The sequence below is a fragment of the Hibiscus syriacus genome, unplaced genomic scaffold, assembly GCF_006381635.1.
Source record: "Hibiscus syriacus cultivar Baekdansim isolate YM2019G1 unplaced genomic scaffold, ASM638163v2 tig00117056_pilon, whole genome shotgun sequence".
NCBI classification, from domain to species: domain Eukaryota; kingdom Viridiplantae; phylum Streptophyta; class Magnoliopsida; order Malvales; family Malvaceae; genus Hibiscus; species Hibiscus syriacus.
This window is the reverse complement of record NW_024063539.1, coordinates 3,576,092-3,596,751: the sequence shown is the minus strand read 5'-3', so window position 1 is coordinate 3,596,751 and position 20,660 is coordinate 3,576,092. Positions and strand designations below refer to the sequence as shown.

General features: G+C 37.8%; 2 pseudogenes; one reads left to right on the top strand and one right to left on the bottom strand.

Moving 5' to 3' along the window:
- The first annotated feature begins 754 nt into the window (after window positions 1–754).
- Window positions 755–2,579, top strand: LOC120197975 (annotated as a pseudogene).
- A 306-nt stretch (window positions 2,580–2,885) lies between these two features.
- On the bottom strand, window positions 2,886–5,664 carry LOC120197858 (annotated as a pseudogene).
- Window positions 5,665–20,660: the final 14,996 nt, after the last annotated feature.

Sequence of the window (20,660 nt, the reverse complement as noted above, 5' to 3'; positions counted from 1 at the left end):
AAGAATTTCATCATTAAAAGATAAAAGAAATAAATAAAAAATGACGTGGCCAGTAAGTGACATTCATATTAACTTATTAACAATGGCACTACATATCAGCATAACACTGACCACATCGTCTTAATATTTTTTATTTAGCGTTCGAGCGACTAAAAAAATAATTCAAAAGTTTAATAATTATATTAAATATTTAAAGCTTAGTGATAAAAATAGAATATAGTCAAAATTTAGTAATGAGAAGTTATAGTTTACCCAAATAATAATCATAAAGATTAAAGACGGTGAAAAATAATGGGTAAAGTACAAAAGTAATTACTAATTTATTTTGAAATGATCTTTCTAATCACTAAAGTTTTTTAAATTATAAAATAATCATTAAACTTTTCAAACGCTTATATAAAAAACCATTTAATTTTATTAAACTATTATAAAATGACATTAAACTTAACCAACTATTACAAACTATCCTTAAACTTATTAAAATTTATTACAATTTTATAAAAGCGACCATTCAATAATAATTCAATAAATTTAATGATCATCATATAATTTCTCAAACTTTAATGGTAAAACAATAATTTTAATATAAATGAATGACTATTCTGTATACTTTACCCTAAAGAAATTTACTTGTACAATAACCAACAAGGCAGCAGATTCACTGCCCTTAATAAGGCCCAATTTATTAGCCCAGAAATTTTAAATAATTCCCACTCTCATTTTTAACCCTTTCTTCTTCGAAACAAATTTCACGCCTTTTCACCAGTTTCATTACTCGTTCCAGACAAGCTTTTGCTGCTGCATTTTTTAGTTTTTTTGTTTATTTATTTACAATTCTGGGGTCCTACTCCAATTGGGAATTTCGGGCCACAACTGTGTTTGGGAGTTCTAGCGTTTCCATTCGCTTTATTTTTCCGTGGTAGAGTTATATTTTTAGGGTTAGGGTTTCTACTGCTCTCATTGCAATAAGGGTTTTTCCTTTGCAAAAAAGTAATGTAATTCGTGCTTTGTTGCATTTGGGAAATTTTATCATTTGTTATTTGTTTCAGTATCTAGGGATTTGGGAACTAGGGTTTTAGCCTAGCATGGAATCTGATAAAAGCAAACTGTTTGTGGGAGGGATATCTCGGGAGACAAGTGGAGCAATTCTCATGGATCATTTCGGCAAATACGCACCGTATTGAGCTCAGTTGTAGCTATAGACAGAAACACCAAAAGCCCTCGTAGATTTGCCTTTATTTTGTTCTCTGAATCGGCCTCAGCTGATAAAGCTCTTCAAGACACCCATGTTACCTAGGGAGAACGGTCAGTTCCAAGCTCTCTTGAATCTCTCGGTCATTTTATATCCTATTTCTCACTGTTAGACATTGTTGAAATGTACTTAGAATGAGGTGCAAGGTTTTAAATTTGTTTGTGGAAATGATAGCTTGCAGGCATTTTAGGTTGTTTAATGTATATGATTTATGAATGGGTTTTCTAGGTAGAAGTGAAAAAAGCGATACCCCGAAGTGATCAACTCCAGAACCAACAACAGCAGCAGCAACCACGCCACTATTCAAATCAACAACAGAATAGTGAGTTATGTATGAATGGTAATGCTGCTGCTGACAGTAACAGTAACTTTAGGACTAAGAAACTTTTTGTAGGGGGTTATCTGCTACTCTAACTGAGGAAGAGTTTAGGAATTACTTCGAAAGATTTGGTAGGATAACAGACGTTGTTGTGATGCATGACAGCTTGTCTAACCGGCCTAGGGGATTTGGGCTTGTTACTTTTGACTCGGAGCTGTCTGTGGAGAATGTTATGCAGAAGAATTTCCATGAGTTGAATAAGAGGCTCGTGGAAGTCAAGCGTGCAGTGCCGAAAGAGGGAAGTAATGGTCGTTACAGTAATCAAAACATGATTAAGCCTGGTGTTGTGAGGGGATCTCCTTATAACGGTTTTCAGGCTGTTGAGTTCGCTTCGAATGGTTCTGGATATGGAATGTTTCCTGGCTATACTCCTCTTCCTGCACATAATCCGGTTGGGGATTATTTATATGGTACAAGTGTTTATGGCTCTGGGTACCCTATGGTAGGCTACAGTAGGGTTGGTTATGGTGTCACTCCAGCTACTCCTAGAGGTCCTTTATATCCCCCTGTAATGCTCGGACCTAGAGTTTACCCGCTGCCTTACAGCAGTCCATCCGTCTATCCTGCTTATATGAACAGCGGGGTCGGTCTCGTGGGTGCAGCAGCAGGTGGGTTCAATGGGTTTATGGGAACCGGAGTTGATGGGAAATGGAATGGTGATCAGCCTACAAATGACATTCAACCTCAGATTGAAGCAGTAAACGTCCGTACTGATTGTTCTGGTTTAAAAGAGCATAGCGTTGGTGCTGCTGCCGAACAGGATCAGAAAAGTGTTGATGGAAAACTTAAGCCTTCAAGTGTAGAAGTTTCTAGATGATTGATTGACTCTGTTTAGGCTTTGAAGGGTTAGTAAATTCTTTAACTGAACGGCTTAGGGAAATTTAACCATCGATGTTCAGTGGCCCTTTTAGGCATAATCTGTGTCATAAACATGCTGCATGTATCTTCTTTAGTGTTAAATTTGTGTAAACAGAAGAAAGAAATAGAATCACAATGGTATTTACATTACTAAAGTAGTAGCAAATGCAAAATGATCAACAAAACATCTACAACAGCACATTAAATTAGATCAGATCGTCACTTAATCCCTGTTTGGTGTTTCAACAACAATTGGTTTTTTTCTCCAAAAAGAATTGATAAAAAAACTAAAAGGAAAAATAAATGGGAAAAGCTTTATATATACTGAAGAGTATTATCATTTTCAAGTGTGCCTATAATGTCCAAATCCATGCCATTCTTCTACGGTTTCACAACATTCTTCTTCTCGTATTCAGCAAACATGGAACTGGAGTCAGTGTAGTCGACGGTGAAAAGCACCCTCACCTCAGCTCCCATAAAACTTCATTTACATGCAGTGATTTTCTCAGCTTAGGTGTTTCACCAATGGCGGCTGTGTTTTCCTACAAACTTCTTAATCTGTACTTTTAAAGGACCTGTTCGCTGATCAAGTCCAGACCAATCAGAAGAAAAGATATCCCTTGAAATAGTAAGAAATTGAAATGGATACCCTGTGCAGAAAGGATGCTTCTTGCTGAAGCTGTTAGAAGAAGGAATGCAAGAGCTAGCTCCTTCCTATATATCCTATTATGCTTCTTTTTCTTAGCCTTTTGTTCTTGCTTGAATTCGGTTTTCAATTCATCAAGATTGGATTCTGATCCCCCACGTTGATGTTTCGGTTGTTTCTTAATCAAGGAGACAAGATCACCCTCAGATGAACGACCGGATTTTTTCGTAACGACCCACTCATATGTACTGCCAAGTTGGAATACACCAGAGATCATGGCATTGAATTTGGTCACCGACATTGTGTTCTCAAAAAGAAGGTATGGAACAATGAATGGGAAGGATTTTGGCGCTGGAAGGATGTTGAGGAATGACATTGTAGCGGGGATGTAACAAACAACCCATGCTGGAAGCTCAGCCTCAGGAACAAACATGGTCATCGGAAGAATTATGCAGAAAAGAGTGAAAGAATAAAATGGTAGGATCAGTTTTCGGAGCAGAAAGAACAGAAAGATCATATTGAATTTCTTCCACACACTAATCTGCACCAATTGGAATAAAGAACAAGAACATTGTTAAGAAGTGGAATCACTCGAGAACTATCGAGATTAACAATTAGAATAAATCATTGCCACTTTAAGCAAAAAAAGTGGCTTGAAAAGGTATTCACCTTAGCACGGATAATATCCGGCAAACAGAGGCGGAACAATTGCATTGGTCCTGAATGCCATCGATGCTGTTGCTTTCTATAAGCTTCATAAGATTCGGGAAGTTCACACTGACACTGAACAGAAAATAATAATAATAACAAACACTAACTTCCAAGAACGTTGAATAGCTGCAAAATTCAGCTACCAATAGGGCAGATGAATCTATAGCTATTACCTCGACATCATTGAGGAAAATGAACTTCCATCCACAAAGATGAGCACGGACGGCAATATCCATGTCCTCAACCGTGGTTCTCTCTAACCACCCACCAGAATCTTCTAAAGCCTTAATCCTCCAAACCCCAGCAGTCCCGTTGAATCCGAAGAAATTAGTGAAAACACCATTCACTTGTTGCTCAACCTCGAAGTGAAACGACAAATTTATGTTTTGCAATCTTGTTAGCAAATTCTCATCCTTATTGATAAATGACCACCTTGCCTGAACCAATCCTACATCCTCATTATCCTATAAAGCAAATATAACCAAAATAAATTTTGAATTCAACTAATCCAAACATCTACTAAATAGAGCTTGAAATTCACTGAATTGCAACCAAAATTAAACACAGAAATACTAGGTTTAGTTACCTTAAAGTGGGGTATAGTTCGTTTAAAAAAATCAGGATTCGGCTGGAAATCGGCATCAAAAATGGCAACAAATTCATAGTCTTTAACATAACTGCAACTCATTGCAGACTTAAGATTACCAGCTTTGTAACCATCTCTAATCACACGGTGCCGGTACACAATATGAACACCTTGTTGTTGCCATTTATGAACCTCTTCTTTGATAAGCAACTGAATCGTCGGATCATCGGAATCATCCAAAACTTGAATCAAAATTTTCGACTTCGGCCAGTCCAAGTTACACACTGCAGCTATGGACTGCTGGTAAACCTGCAAACCAAAGATTTAAAATTGATGGGTTTCTTTTAAAATGATCAAACACGGTGCTTTCTGTGTTTGTTTTTACCTCTATTTCATTACACATAGGGATCTGAACAAGAGCCATGGGGAAGAACCCATTTTCCCCAGATTCAGGATCTGCAACAGCAACTTGTTTGGGAATTGGCTTGATTTTCTTGAAGCGGATCCAAAAACAACCCAAACAGAGGATTAATCTATCCAAGCTTTGGATAATGAAAAGAATAATGCACACATTTCGAGAAATTGAAGAGGAGGGGCCAAATACTCGACCCGAATCAAAACCCAACGGGAGTACAACGAATCGAAGAAATCCCTAACGCCGAACGGAGCCGTAAAGACGTACTGCAATTGAAGCTTCGGCGCACCGAAATGCCAGCCTTTAAAATAGGCGGCAATCTCGAAACCGAGTAACAATAACGATAACCAAAGGAACACTTTGATGCAGCTATAGAACCTGGTTTTAACAGTTTTATTTTCGTTGGCGGAACCGTTGTCGGTGTCGGCGTCGGTTCGACCGGAGGCAACTCGACGACGGATGGCGGAACCGAGAGCGACCAATGTGGAAGCAATGGAGGTTAAGCAACCGGCGGCGCGGTGGGCTTTTAAGATGAGGCCCCAAGTGAGTTGTTTGGCGTTTTTGCCACGCGCTTTTTCGCGAGTACCTCTCGGAGTGTTACCGACAGGGAAATCGTCTTCGGACGGAGCTTGGAGCTCCTCCATTGACCAGTTTGGGTTTTCCATTTTGACAACCACCGGAGTTCCTTTGTGGCTACCTTTTGCCCACCACCCAAATGACGGCGCCATTGTTGGGTTTTTTTTCTTACCTTTGAAAAAATGTGTTGGGTTTCGATCTTTGGGAGATCAAAAGTTGAAAATGTTGCCGGAAAATGGCTATAAATTGAACAACATTATCAAAAACAAACGAAGAAGAGAAAAAATATAAATTAAAAACAGAAAAGAGGGGTCTGGATGGATTTGAAGAAGACAGAGAAATGAGCTGCTGAGTTCAGCGACACACTTTCTTCTCATTCAAGTGCAAAAAGGTTAGCGTCAAAAGAAAAATGATACGACTTTGATTTTGAATTTCTGAAAATTATTCTTAAAAAGTTTTCATTTTTTAACACATACGTTTCTCTGTCGATTCAAATAATGATAAGGAAACAGGAACAGTTTTTCTAATATAAATTAAAAGGATATTTATACAGCAGGCGATTTTCTCGATATATCACCGGTAAACGATAATATTATTGATCTAACATCGGTTAAATTATATTTTTCGATCTAACACCCTTAGCAGTAAAGCGCGTCTCGCACCGCGTTATACTATGATTTGGCGCCACGTGAGGTATAGTGCGCCCCTGCACCGCACTATACGGTGAACTGACGCCACGTGGGTATAGCGCGGCCACTACAGCGCGCTATACGTCACGTAGGGGTATAGCGCGAATACCTTTACTCCCGACATAATTTTATATAGCGTTGGACAGGAACCGCGACATACCTTTACTCTGACATAATTTTATATAGCGCGGATCAGGTACTACGTTTTGTATAATTTTTCTCGCTATAAATATCATTCTCCGCCGGTTAATTTATCACATTTATCCTCTCAACTTATAAATTAATACAACAATTCCGTCAACGAGTCAATAATTCTGGCAATCTTCTCACATTTTATTTAGAAGTTCGTGCGATTTTTCGTTAAAAGATAATTTTGTTATAATTTTTTATTATATTTATTATTTATTATGATTATTTGAAAAAAATATTATACTAATTATTTTCAATTAATTTTTGTGTTTGTAAAATTGGAAAGCGGGAGCATACGTCGAAATAGTTTTGCGGTACAGGTAATAATATAAAATTATATTATTTAATTTATTTACGTTGATGTGTAAAAATTCTATTGTGTTATATGTTCGTTCATATATAATTTATTAAATCAGGTTTGTTTCATTTATTTTTTTTACAAATTTAATAGTTCCGCACTTTTAAACTCAAATAATGGCGCGACTTTCAGTTATTGTTTATTATGATGGTGAAATTCGAGAAGATGAAACCGACGTTGTTTTCGTATCAAATGAGCGTGTTAAAATATCATTCAAGAGAAACATAACTCTTAAGGAGCTGATAACGAAGATTTCGAGGAAGATTCATGTTGGAAGTAGTAGAAGAGTGTCGTCGTTGCATTATAGATTTCCAACATCATTGTTGCCATTAACTTATACAGCGTTTGAACTTTCGAACAATGATGATGTTGAAATGATGGTTGAAGCTCAAAGTAATTATTCAGACGTCGCTATTGAGATGTATGCACATTTTGTTCAAGTGTATGATGTTCGGGGTCAATCTTTAAGCTCACACTATGGGTTGGCTGAACAAGTTGATCAAGTTGACAGCCCGACTACAATAATGTGTAATGATTTTAATGCCATAATGAGGAGACATTCATCCGCAACTCCTTATGATATGTACCGAGGTGGGTCCATGAACAATACATATGGCAACACCGCGTCCAGTTCAAGGGGAATGCATTCATTTGCAAATCCCTTTGACCTTAATATGGAGATGTCATCGACGCAACCATCTGTTCAGTTTCCATTTGACACGATGGCTCCAAGCTCCAGGGGGAGGCATTCGACTGTGAGCTTTTTCGATCTCATTGTCGATATGCCTTCCAGTTCAAGGGGAAGGCGTGCAAGTAGTAGGTTCTTCGACCTAAATGTGGAGAGCATGGAGGAACCATCATCTCCACTAGAAGAACCGCTTCGTGAGCCTGGTGCGGATGGTGCTGAGACTGGACTATTCATTCACCCAGAATCACCGTAATTCAACTCCGATGATGATGAAGTTCCAGGAAATGTGGCACAAACTTACCCTCATGCACACATGTATGAAGCTGATTATGGTGCAATGTACGAGCCAGAATTTACGGATATGCCTCATCTCGGTGACTATGGATATTACTCATCAATAAATGATGGTGAGTTATCTTTAGGCATGGAGTTTTCAAGCAAAGAAGAAGCGATGATGGCTATCAAAAATTACAATATCCATAATTCTGTTCAGTCCAGAGTCAACCGATCGACGACCAAAAAATATGTATGCTACTGTGCCTGACGCGAAAACGGATGCAATTGGATGGTTCGCGTATCGAAAATGAAGAGGAAAAACAACATATGGGAACTAACAGTATACAACGGTCCTCACACATGTTGTGCTGGAGGGGTCAGCCAAGATCATCCGAACTTGGACTCTAAAGTGATATGCCAAGCCATCATGCTCATGGTAAAAGCAAGCTCTCATATAGCTGTTGCAGTGTTGATTTCAGCTATACAATCGCAGTATGGGTACACCGTCTCCTATAAAAAAGCTTGGTTGGCAAAACAAAATGCCATTGTCAAACTTCATGGCGAATGGGATGCATCTTACAACGAACTTCCAGGTTGGTTTAGGCTGGTGCGGACGTTGAATCCTGGGACAATTGTGGACTTCAAAACCTCCTATGCATACCATAATGATCGAGTTCTTCGCGATCGATGTCAATTCTACCGGGTTTTTTGGAGTTACCCACAGTGCGTTAATGCTGCCAAATATTGCAAGCCTGTGGTCCAGATCGACGGGACTTTCTTGTATAGAAAATACAAGCAAGTTTTATTATTGGCAGTTGTCCAAGATGGCAATCGCAACATTCTTCCAGTTGCTTTTGCTCTTGTCGAAGGAGAAGATACAGATTCTTGGGCTTTTTTTCTCCGAAATTTACGTGCACATGTTATCACGAGGGAAAAAATTTGTGTCATTTCAGATCGCGGAGCTGGGATCAAAGCAGCAATGGAGTCTTTGGGTCCAATGTGGCAACCACCCTTTGTCCAACATATGTATTATCTCCGACACATTGCTGCGAACTATCATGGAAGGTACAAGAAGAATGATGAGTGTCAATTAATTGTACGCATGGGTAAGTGAAAGCAAGTTAGTAAGTTATACATTTTTTGATCATTTTAATTTTGCAAAGAAAGCAAGTTAGTAAGTTATACATTTTTTGATCAGGTTACGAACTACTTCCTCGAACGTTTGAATCAATGCTTCAAGATTTGCGGGCGAAGAACGAGGAAGGTTACGAATACATCAGCCTAATCGATAAAGAAATGTGGACAAATGCATATGATGGTGGATATCGATATGGACACATGACGACCAACTTGGCTGAGGCAATCAATTCAACCTTAAAAGGGTGCACGTCACTTACCTGTAGCGGCTTTGGTAAAAACTACATATTTTCGTTTGGGGGCATTTTTTGCGAAGCTCGGGGGATAAGCTCAAACCTGGATGCAAGCCGGTCATGTCTATCACCCTAGATTAGTTGCAGATCTACATAAAAAAATTGTTGCATCAAATGGAATGTCTGTAACAAGCTTCTCTAGAAGGCATGAAATGTTTCGTGTCACAGAGTTGCCCCAACCTCTTCAAGGGATTGAAGCTGTGTCGTTAAGAGTAAATCTAAGGGACAGAGCGTGCGACTGCGGGTTTTTTCAAGCTCTGAAGTATCCATGCTCTCATGTGATAACAGCTTGCTCGCATACACGTCAAGACTATAACCATTTTGTGGATCCCGTATACCTACTATCTGAAGTTTTTAAGTTATACGAATTTGAGTTTCCCCCCATAGGTAATGGCAAAGACCCTGATGAGGTTCAAGATTGGCTTCCGATTGTACCAAATCCGAGTTTATTGAGGGAGGGTGGTCGTCCAAAATCCAATCGAATTCATTGCGATATGGATATTTGAGAAAGATCTAGACAAGACAGAAGATGTGGTCATTGTAGAAACCCAGGACACACTAGAAAAACATGTCCACTTTTGTTGTCATCAAGTAACAATTGATGAGGAAATGATGTATTTGTTTATCAAATAATAATTCTTGTATTTTAATTTGCATTTACTTCAAGTTAATGTCATTCGATAATCGCTGATGAAGATTAAAAAAATGAACACAATTATTAAATTTTATCAAACTAATAACAATTTGATATTTAAATACAACAAACTTACAATAAGAATTAAATGGTAAATGATAACCAAATTATAATAACTGATATTAAATGGTAATAAACAAAATTAACTAAAATATATTAAAAAAAAGTCCAACAAATTTAACAAAATAAAGTAAGTATTAAATGAGAAATAATAAAAAATTACAATTAAACAAAATAAAGTAAATATAAATATATAAAAAAATCTAGCGATGCCTACGTCGCGAATGTGTTCCGCATGGCGGTGGCTGTCGGTCTCGAGGAGGATTTCTTCGTATCACTGGTTCTAACTCCTCGCTGTCATCGTCGTCGTCATCGTCGTCATCGTCCTGAGCAGGTACATCAGGTTGATGAGGAGCTGATGACGATGAAGCACCTCCATAGAATAAGGACCCTGGAGGTGTATGACTGACTATCCCACCGGCATGCGAAAACTGGGAAAACTGGGAAAACCCAGACATCGCTGAGTGTGAAAACTGTACAGGAGGTGTCTGTACTGCGGCCATGGGTGATGAGGATGAACCTGCCAAATATCCAGCATATGAACCTCAAGTCGGATCTGCAAACATAGACCCATAATAGCCTCCAGGAGGGGTCATCTGTGACGGTGGCGGGGTCATAAAACCAGGTGAAGGCGGCGGCGGTATCTGGTAATAGAAAGGCGATGGCAGCATCATATATGGCTGCGGTGGCTGCTGGGAAGGTCCTGTTGGTGCAGCTGAGGATGAACCGGAAGCACCTGCTCTCCGTCCACGAGTCGGGGGACGATGGTGCTGTGTCGGTAAACGTCTCTGTCGACGTCGTGGAAAGGTCTGCCCTCGTGCATCCTCGAGAAATAGAAACGGTTTCCCGTTACTGTTGAACCACTCATAATAATCCTCAGCATACATCAAGAAGTTAGTAAAAATGGGCTCTCTACGTGGAAGACATCGATGTCGATCCTCCCATAACACGACCCACTCATGATGCCTCACCAGCCAATATGTATATGTCTTGCCGCGTCTATCTAAGCTATGCAACTCGTCCATATTGCGAGGTGCTTCCGGAATTGGTTGAAAACAACCAAACTGTCGGAGCACGCGATCAGTGGAGTGCCACTCGACGGTTGCATAACAAATAAGAAGGACCATCGCCATCCAAACATCTGATGGACCCCTCAACTCAGGTGGGATCACCACCCTCACATCATCAGTAGAATATGGCACCCATTCAAACTAAAACAAATAATATATAATTTTTATCAAAATAATAATCTAATTATATAACTATAATCTAAAATCGATTTTTAAACATTAAAATTCATACCTGTGTGCCAGCCTTCTGATCGATTAGCATCCTAATTTTTTCTAAATCATCAGGTAGCTCCTGATGATTTTCCTATCAGTAGACCACCTATTCAATGAAAAAAATTGTTATACGCTGTATAAAATTATTAATATACAAAATCAGGTTTATAATTACCTCAGAATTAGTGGAAATACGAATGGGTTCTTCACAACGGGACATAAAAAGGGCAATCGATACCATGCCCAAGACTACAGCAGCAGGAGACATCCGCCGATTGCATTACGCTTGTAGTCAGTGGCTCCACACATCTCCCTGTACAACAAAGCCAAAACTGTCGAGCCCCAACTGAATGATCCGACGAGACGAAAGTCGCTAAGATGTCGCAACCACATGCAGTGAACTAGGTTGCGCGATTTGTCCGACATCAGCAACCATCCTATCAGCTGCAGTATGCATGCCCGTGCATACATCTTAACCTCATCCTCAGAGGCGTTTGCGCTCAACTCCCGAAAATTGGCATCTAACCAATTTAACGGTATCCTACCTCCGATAAAATTTTCCAGGACACGTCCTAGACTATCCCGACACAAAGTAGTCCAAGAACCGGAAGCTATCCCCGATATCACATCTCCATCCACCGGAAGCCCCAGGTGCATAGAAACATCCTCAAGCGTGATCGTGTACTCTCCGCACGGAAGATGGAATGTGTGGGTCTCCAGCCTCCACCGCTCTACTAAGGCAGAAATCAGGTCTGGCTCTATCTTACAGTGACCCTGATATCTACCTATGTAACCGAATCCAACCTCTACTAAATACGGCAAGACACGACTGGGTATCACTAACTTAAGATTCCTAATAAAAGGATCTAATACACGGTCCTTCTCCTAAAAATAAATAATTACAAAATTTAATTCTTAATCTAATAATCATGCATTAAATGAATCAACTAATTATTACTAATAATTTAAATTAAATAAAAACGTTAAAATGTTACTGTATCAACAAAGTGTCGAGATATTTAATTTTTAATCTAATAATCATGCATTAAATAAATCAACTAAATATTACTAATAATTTAAATTAAATTAAAATGTTAAAATGTTACCGTATCAGCAAAGTGTAGAGATATATGATTTCTATCCGAGCGAAGTAGACTGTCTTCCATTATATATCTGCACAAGAATTATATTAGTAAAATATTAAATAAAGTAAAAATATAATAGTAAAAATATTATAAAATATACCTTAAAAAGAGAGTATTTAAGAGAAATTTAGAGAATTTGGTGTGATAAAAGTGATTGAGGACGGGGGTATTTATAGGGAGGATGGGGACGTGAAGGGTTGTGTATTTAGGGGTATAGAGCGCCCCCTTCACTGCGCTATAGCCCACGTGTCAGATATCCAGGTATAGCGCGGATCAGGGGGCGCGCTATACCCACGTGGCGCCAGATCACTGTATATCGCGGGACAGGGGGTGCGCTATACCCACGTGGCGCCAAATCAGCATATAGGGCGGTGCAGGGGGCGCGCTTTCCTACTAAGGGTGTTAGATCGAGAAATATAATTTGACCGGTGTTAGATCGATAATAATACCAATAACCGGTGATATACCGGGAAAATCACCGTGTTACGGTACAACTTAACCGAAGAAATCACTTATTCAAAAATCTTTACCTAAAACATTTATTTCCGTCAGAGATAATATGAGTTTTGGTTAATTTAATTTAGACTTAAGGGTTTGTATTTTTAGTTAAAAATGAAAAAAAAACAGTTCATTTTTATCATAAAAACAATCAACTAAATATTCCTTAACCGAGGAAGATTAATTAAGTTTCTTCGTTAATCTTGACCACACTGATCATTACTTTTATTAATATAATTAATACTTGTAGACACCTATTTTCTTAAAAGATATAACTAGTAAGAGTTTCTCTCCTAAGGGGACTCTTCCACCACCATATCTTTTAAATCAACAACTACACCAACAAACGTGCAACAACCGGGCAAGGAGTCTAGTTACATTAGGATTCTATTGTTGATAGGATTCTAAGAATAGTTAGTTTTTTTCACTATAAATACATGTAATCCTCCCCATTTGTAAGACACGGATTGTGATACGAAATACAAGCAGAAATTACGAGCAATCTTAGAGTGAAATTAGAGTTTTTTTTCCTGCAAATTTTCGAAGAGAAATACAAGGTAAATATAGTATCTTTTTCGAGTTTATGTTTGCATGCTTGTGTCTTGTTACATTTTGAATTCAAAAAACATCAAAGAAAACGATTTTTTTTTGCCGATGAACAGGGGCATTTTTCGGGATCTATTTTTATAAATCTAGCCCCCGAGGCTTCTTTTCTTGAGAAAATACTTTGATTTTCGGAATGAGTGTGAAAAAGGGGTAATCTCACTCTTGGTCCCCTCTGTTTTTTTAAAGTATTTAATTGCCCCCCAAAATCAATGTTTTTTCTTCAAAATTGGACATTCACGTTTCGATTCTTTCGATTTAGTCACTTTTTGAAATCCAACTTTTTCCCCTCATTTTATTTATTGTATATTTTTTATTATATTTATTTACTTTCACGTTATTATATATACACTTTTTTTATGTTTACTATTATTTTATTATTATTATTTTCTCATGTATATATATATTCTTTTTTATTTATTTTGTCTTCCTAGTGTTTATTTACACATGTATATATATATTTTTCTTTTCTTGCCTTTATTTATTTTATTAATATTAATATTAGTATATATATATATATTTAAGTATACTTTTCTTTTCATTTACAATATTTCTCTATTTTTGTTTCGAATTATTTATATTATATTAAATTTTTTCTTATATATATATATATTATGTCATTATTTATATGTATAAGTAGAGATGTATTATTATTATTTAGTTACTACGTATATTTTTTGTTATTATATTTTGTTCTATATGTTTCTATATATATTTCTTATTTTTCTATTATTATTTTTATTTAATACTATGTACATCTTCATTTTTGTTGTGTTTTATCTTTTTTTTATCTAACGTGTTTCTTGACTTTTCAAGGGTGTTTTTTAAAACAATCAGAGGTAAGTAATCAAGGTCAAATTTTACCTTTTAATTTAAACTTACAATTTTCTTAATTTAAAACAACTAGAAATTACGTAGTACCGAAAGGGCAGTTCAAGGGTGCTAACCCTTCCTTGACTGTAACCGACTCCCGAATCCGACATGTCTCTGGTAAAATGCATATCAGGTAAGAAATAAGGTATCTAGTCTACCTATTTGTTTTAAAATAAAAGATTGGTGGCGACTCCAATCCATTTAATCTAAGTCGAAGCCCAATTTCGGGGCCCAACTGAAAGACGGTTGCGACAGCTTGGCGACTCCGCTGGGGACAGGTAAGTGAGTCAGGCTAAGGTAATTTCCAGTTGTCTTTTTAATAGAAAGGGTAAGTTTGAATTTTAAGGTAACATTTCGATCCTTATTACTTACTTTTGGTTATATTTTTTCGAGTAAATAGTTGGACTGACCGTTTTCTAATGATTTCAGCTTTCCAAACTTTTTCATCCAAAGGCTCTATACCCGAGCTCTGAACCCTTTAAGTGGGGGTGAAAGCGACGCCTTCGTGTGAATTTATTCACCGTGCGGGCCTAGCAAATAGCCTTCGGGATCATATACCTTATGTCTTCGTGTGAATTTATTCACCGTGCGGGCATAAGGGAATGTATCCTCTCGAGTTTAACTTAGTCCACACAAGCCTGTGATGGGTTTAGGACTAAGGGTCTGGCAAGCCCAAGGGGGCACCGGCAAGGAGAACTCGAGTACCTTTTTTTAGAACCTAAACTCAGAGACTACAAGGAGTTATGGCCTACCCCAAAACCTCGTTTTAAACCCTAAGATGCCAAAATTATTTTATGCTTTACTTTCTGTTCAAAACATGTGAACTAGACAAATATGCGGTTAGGATTTGTGTGGAATTAGCATGCGGGATAGAGATCATGTTCGGGTAGATATCATGTGGGGTAGGATTTTTCATTTTTTTATTTTGTTTTACTTCACTAATTTTTTTTTCTCTCTTTTATTTTATTTCCATCATTTGCATCATTCGAAAGAGGTGTTGATCCACAAAAAACGTGTTTGTTAAACATGAATAATCTGCATTAATGGACAGAGGGGTTGTAATACAAGAGATGAAAATACAGAGGACAGTCTACAGGGCGACTATGTGTCACATTCAATCTAGAAGACGTGGTACCCGCAATCGAAGAATATGTCACTTTGCTACATTGTAAAGGACTTCGAATGGACCGGAATTTACACTGAGCACACTAAAGTCAAATTTTTGAGAGGAAAATGCTGTAGGGGCAAGACGAGGAAAAAGTTACTGACCCGGAGATTCCTTTCAAAAACTACGAGAACAAGATGAATTCCAGAAACAAGTCGATAAGCTTCGGATGGAGGGCTTCAATGGGTACTTTCGTTAGAAACAAGCTCGGTAGAAAGTGAAGGTCGGAGATGCAGTCCTTCTAGACCTTTTTTGGGGCAAACAGCTTGTCGCTTGCACATTATAGCCAAAGGAGCCTGAACGGTTCGACAGGATATTCAACCGGTGACAGACGAATGCAGAAGACTAGTCAACATGTCAGAAGCTGTTAGGATATTTTTTTCTCTTAAAAGATAAAATACTTTTGTCCCCAATAAGGATTATTCATAATAACAGGCACATTTTTTGGATCAATGCCTCGAGCATTTCATGCATTTAGACATATTCTGCATTTTATTATTTTCCTTGCATTCGCATCAACTAACGGAAGAATGTCTCAATAAAGGAATAAATACTGGATACACTGCCTCAAGCGTTGGACACACATCATCCGCATAACATCCGCTTGAAAAAGAAAAGACAAATGGAGGCCAGAATCGCTCAAATCGAGGAGAACATGGCAAGGCTACAAAAAGAACTGGAAGATAAGATGGCTCAAAACAGTCAGAGTACTCTGGAGTCCATCAAGAAAAACCAGGAATCCTTGGTCGACCAAATAGTGTCCAAGTTATCATGTTTACAGCAAGCTAGTATAGTAGGGGGAAGTCCCTCCGAAGGGGTAACCATATCACCAACCTCACAGGTGATTATGTCACCCGAGATCTTACCCAGACCACAAGAAAATTCTTCTGCTGTCAATGGAAAAGAATCATCTGCTGTAAAGGTGCAAACTTCCAAAACTAATCCTGATAATCATCCGGGTGATTACAATATCCCGGATTTCAATGAAGATGACAAAGCGAAAAATATGGAAGAGAAAATCAGGATGATAGAAGATCGAATGAAGATGGTCCAAGGGGACCATGATTATTATGGAGTGGACGCAAGAGAGTTGAGCCTGGTTCCAGATTTGGTGCTTCCACCAAAGTTTAAAGTTCCTGAGTTTGAGAAGTTCGATGGGAACAGCTGCCCATCAGCCCATATCACTATGTTCTGTCGGAAGATGACAGGATATGGAGGGAATGATCAACTCTTGATCCACTGCTTTCAGGAGAGCCTATCTGGTTCATCTATCCGTTGGTACAATCAGCTCAGCCAAACTCACATCAAGACATGGAAAGATTTAGCCAAGTCTTTCCTAGAACAATATAAACATATCAATGATATGAGACCAGACCGGGTTATGCTGCAAAGCCTGGAAAAGAAGCACAACGAGAGTTTCCGACAATATGCACAGCGATGGAGGGATTTGTCTGTGCAGGTTCATCCACCCTTGGATGAAAAAGAGACTAGAAAGTTGTTTATACAAACCCTGAAGACACCTTACTTCGGACACCTAGTGGCAATTACATATGGAGGTTTCTCAGATCTAGTTATGGCTAGTGAGATGATCGAGCTAGCTATAAAACAAGGAAAAATTGAGGGATATATCAACAATGTCAGCACCTACAACGCCAAAAAAGGTATTACGGTCTCAAGTCCAAAAACTGTTGCAGCTGTACCGTCTAGTACTTCTAAACAAACTCAGAGAGAACCAAGGAAAGAAAAGATTTGCATCAGTCCAATCCCAATGACATATGAGGAGTTACTCCCAACGCTAGTTGAGAAGCATCTTGTGACTCCAGTTCAATCCAAACATAGAGAGGCCCCATATCCTGAAGGTCATGATATTAACGCCGTATGCAGCTATCATATTGGGAGCTCAGGACACACCACTGAGAATTGTGGGGCATTGAAACGTAAGGTCCAAGATTTGATCAATTCAGGGGCATTCACTTTCAATATGTAATGGGGCATTCTGATCGAGAGTCAGATGGGGCATCCGTCAGGAATTTTGTTGCATTATCAATCATATCATATTGTTTGAACTTGTTTTTCTTTCGTACTTCTTATGCGTAAACATTTTTAAGTCACTTGACGTTTAAACATTTTAAATAAAATACTTCCTTCTTAGGAAATGAACAAATTTTAATCTTGAATTCTTTGAATATCACCTTAATTAAAAACTGTTTAATAATTGAGGTTGTAAAATCTTTGACAAATGACAAGATTGAACCCGGCAAAACAAAGACCCATTGGTCCTAATTAAAAAGATACATCAGATTACATGTTTTTTCTCTTACCGAGCTAAGTTTTCTCTTCTCATGAAGAGTCCATCCAAGGTCTGGCATTCAGACATGCATTAAGAGCGAACAGAATGGGGCAACTAACACATGAGATTGCAAAACTAATTGGTTTATACATTTGTTTATGACGTTCAGTGATGATAATGATCTTCATAGATGTAATAGTCGAGTAAGCAAATCCAGTTTAGGTCAGTTGTTTGGAAATTGAACTCTAAAGATGAGATCCATTGACTTTCAAAAAACACCTAGACTATAACAGGTTCTTCTTGACAATCTTAAGAAATTAAATCCGTAAAGCTGAGCTATTCCACTAAGGCAATTGGTTATAGAGGAAACTCGAAAGCCCTGGCTTTATGAATAGATTATGTTCAAACTATGACACTGCTCGGACACTTGGCAATTCGGTGTTTGCTCCACTGCTTTTGTCAGGCCAAAGACTTTGTGATGAGACGAACCCTTCAGTGATTTGTCCCTCTAAAGCTGAGCTATTCCACTAAGGCAATTGGTTATAGAGGAAACTCGAAAGCCCTGGCTTTATGAATAGATTACATTCAAACCATGACATTGCTCGGACACTTGGCAATTCGGTGTTTGCTCCATTGCTTTTGTCAGGCCAAAGACTTTGTGATGAGATGAACCCTTTAGTTAAACCTGATAAAAATGATTATAATAATAAGCTGTCCCTCTAAAGCAATTGGTTGAACGCCCCGGCTTTATGGATTCGGCTAGCCAGACAATGGCAAAATAAATCAAATTTATCTAAAAAAGAAATTTTCGGTAATAATAGACTAAGGGAGTTGAGAAACACCTGTTATAGTCAAATTCACACGAGCACTCAAGAATTTCATTTTTAGACCGATATTTCTGCACTATCTTTGTTAGAAGAGCTTACGAAACTTGAACAAATGGAAGATTTCAGAGAACTGAAACAGAAGTGTTCTGAAAGGTCTAGTCATTGATTATGCTAGTTGTGTCATTTTGTTCGCCTCCGATCAAAATACCAAATCAAGAAAAAGGGGCATGCCATGATCTTCACGATAACCAAATCGATGAAACAAACCCACCTCTAAACCAACTTTTCGATCTTGATATTTGTCAAAGATTTGCAGCTATCAAAGATTAAAAGAGTGTTTGATTCTTTTGATATCCAATGAACTCATGTTTTATGATTTGCTTCAATTGTGAAACCTAGAAAGAGGTAACATTTTCAAAAAGTTCCTTTTGATATTTTTCAAAATTTTGAAAATTCGAAAGAATAAAAGCATTTTCAAACAAGATAAGTTCTCTGTAAGCATATCTTGGAATTCAACAAATAATCGCTCCGAAGCTCAAGATCGAAAATGAGGCAAAGGAAACCATTTTTGGGGCAAAATTTGATAGTGGAAGGAAAAATTGTCTTGAGGTCTGCAAGAGTACACCCTGGTGGAAATGAAGACAAACTGAGTCAGAGATAGAATGAAGACTACACACGCAACCATTCCCCTCACATCTCAACATATACATCAACATGTACATACATGATGTATGAAATTTGCATCTTTGCATTCATCATCATGAGCAATAAAAACCTTGATTTTTTCCTCTCTTGAGGGAAAATTCAACAGTAAATAAATTTCATCTTGGCATACATCAAACATCCATCATCATGATAGTTACATCCCGATACATTTTACAGATCTTTCAGGAGAAGATGGGATTGTCTTGCTTAAGACAGTCTCATTTAATGCAGATGATTATCTCACTTGAGATTGTTTTTCTTAGAACAGACTTTGTCTCACTTAAGACTGTTTTACTCGAAAGAATATTTATTTCCCTCAAGATTGTTTTTCTTAAAACAAGATTTTATCTCGTTTGAGATAGTTTCCCTCGAAACAGAAAGTTTTGTCTCACTTGAGACAGTTTCTCTTTAAACATAAACATTGAAAACATTTCCCTTGAAATGCATTTTGTCTCTCTTGAGATAGTTTCCCTTGAAACAAAATTTTGTCTCCCTTGAGACAGTTTCTCTTGAAACATAAACATTGAAAACATTTCCCTTGAAATGAATTTTGTCTCTCTTGAGATAGTTTCCCTTGAAACAAAATTTTGTCTCCCTTGAGACAGTTTCTTTTGAAACATCAATCCTTGAATATGTTTTTTTGTGACCCTTGATACAGTTTCTCTTGAAACACAAAAAGAAACCTTTGAAATTGTTTCTCTTGAAACACAAAAAACCTTTGAAAATGTTTCTCTTGAAACACAAAACCTTTGAGATTGTTTCCCTTGAAACAAATTTCGTCTCCCTTGAGACAGTTTCTCTTGAAACACAAAATCTTTGAGTTTATTTCCCTTAAAACAAATTTTGTCTCCCTTGAGGCCGTTTCTCATGAAACAACATATATCTTTAAGATCGTTTCCCTTGAAACGAATTATGTCTTTTTTAAGACAACTTCTCTTGAAGCATCATTTAAACTGTTACACTCAGCTCAGGCACATACTTGGGATGGTCGAGAAGCATTTCTCAAATCAAAAAATAGAATGTGCACATCATATTTGAATATTTGAAGAATTCGAGATCAGGGATCAGAACTTGAAGATTCCAGAACTAAGATTCCAGAGAAGCAACCGGAGATCAAGATTTCTCTCCTGAGCCCAAAAAATAACAAATGTTGCATATGCATTTTAGGCATACCTAAGAGCATTGCATCCATCTCATCACATATATACATAACTTTTTCAGGTTTTAGCTAGAGCCAATTTCAACTTCACAGCGAAGGATATTGGACTCAAGACAACACAAGTTCAACTTCACAACGAAGGGACGGCTGGTTGTCAACAAACAATTTCCCAATTTCGGAGCCAATTTCAACTTCACATTGAAGGGCATTGGACTCGAGACAGCACAAGTTCAACTTCACAACGAAGAGACGGCTGACTGTAAACAAAACAATTTCCCAGTTCCAGAACCAACTTCAACTTCACG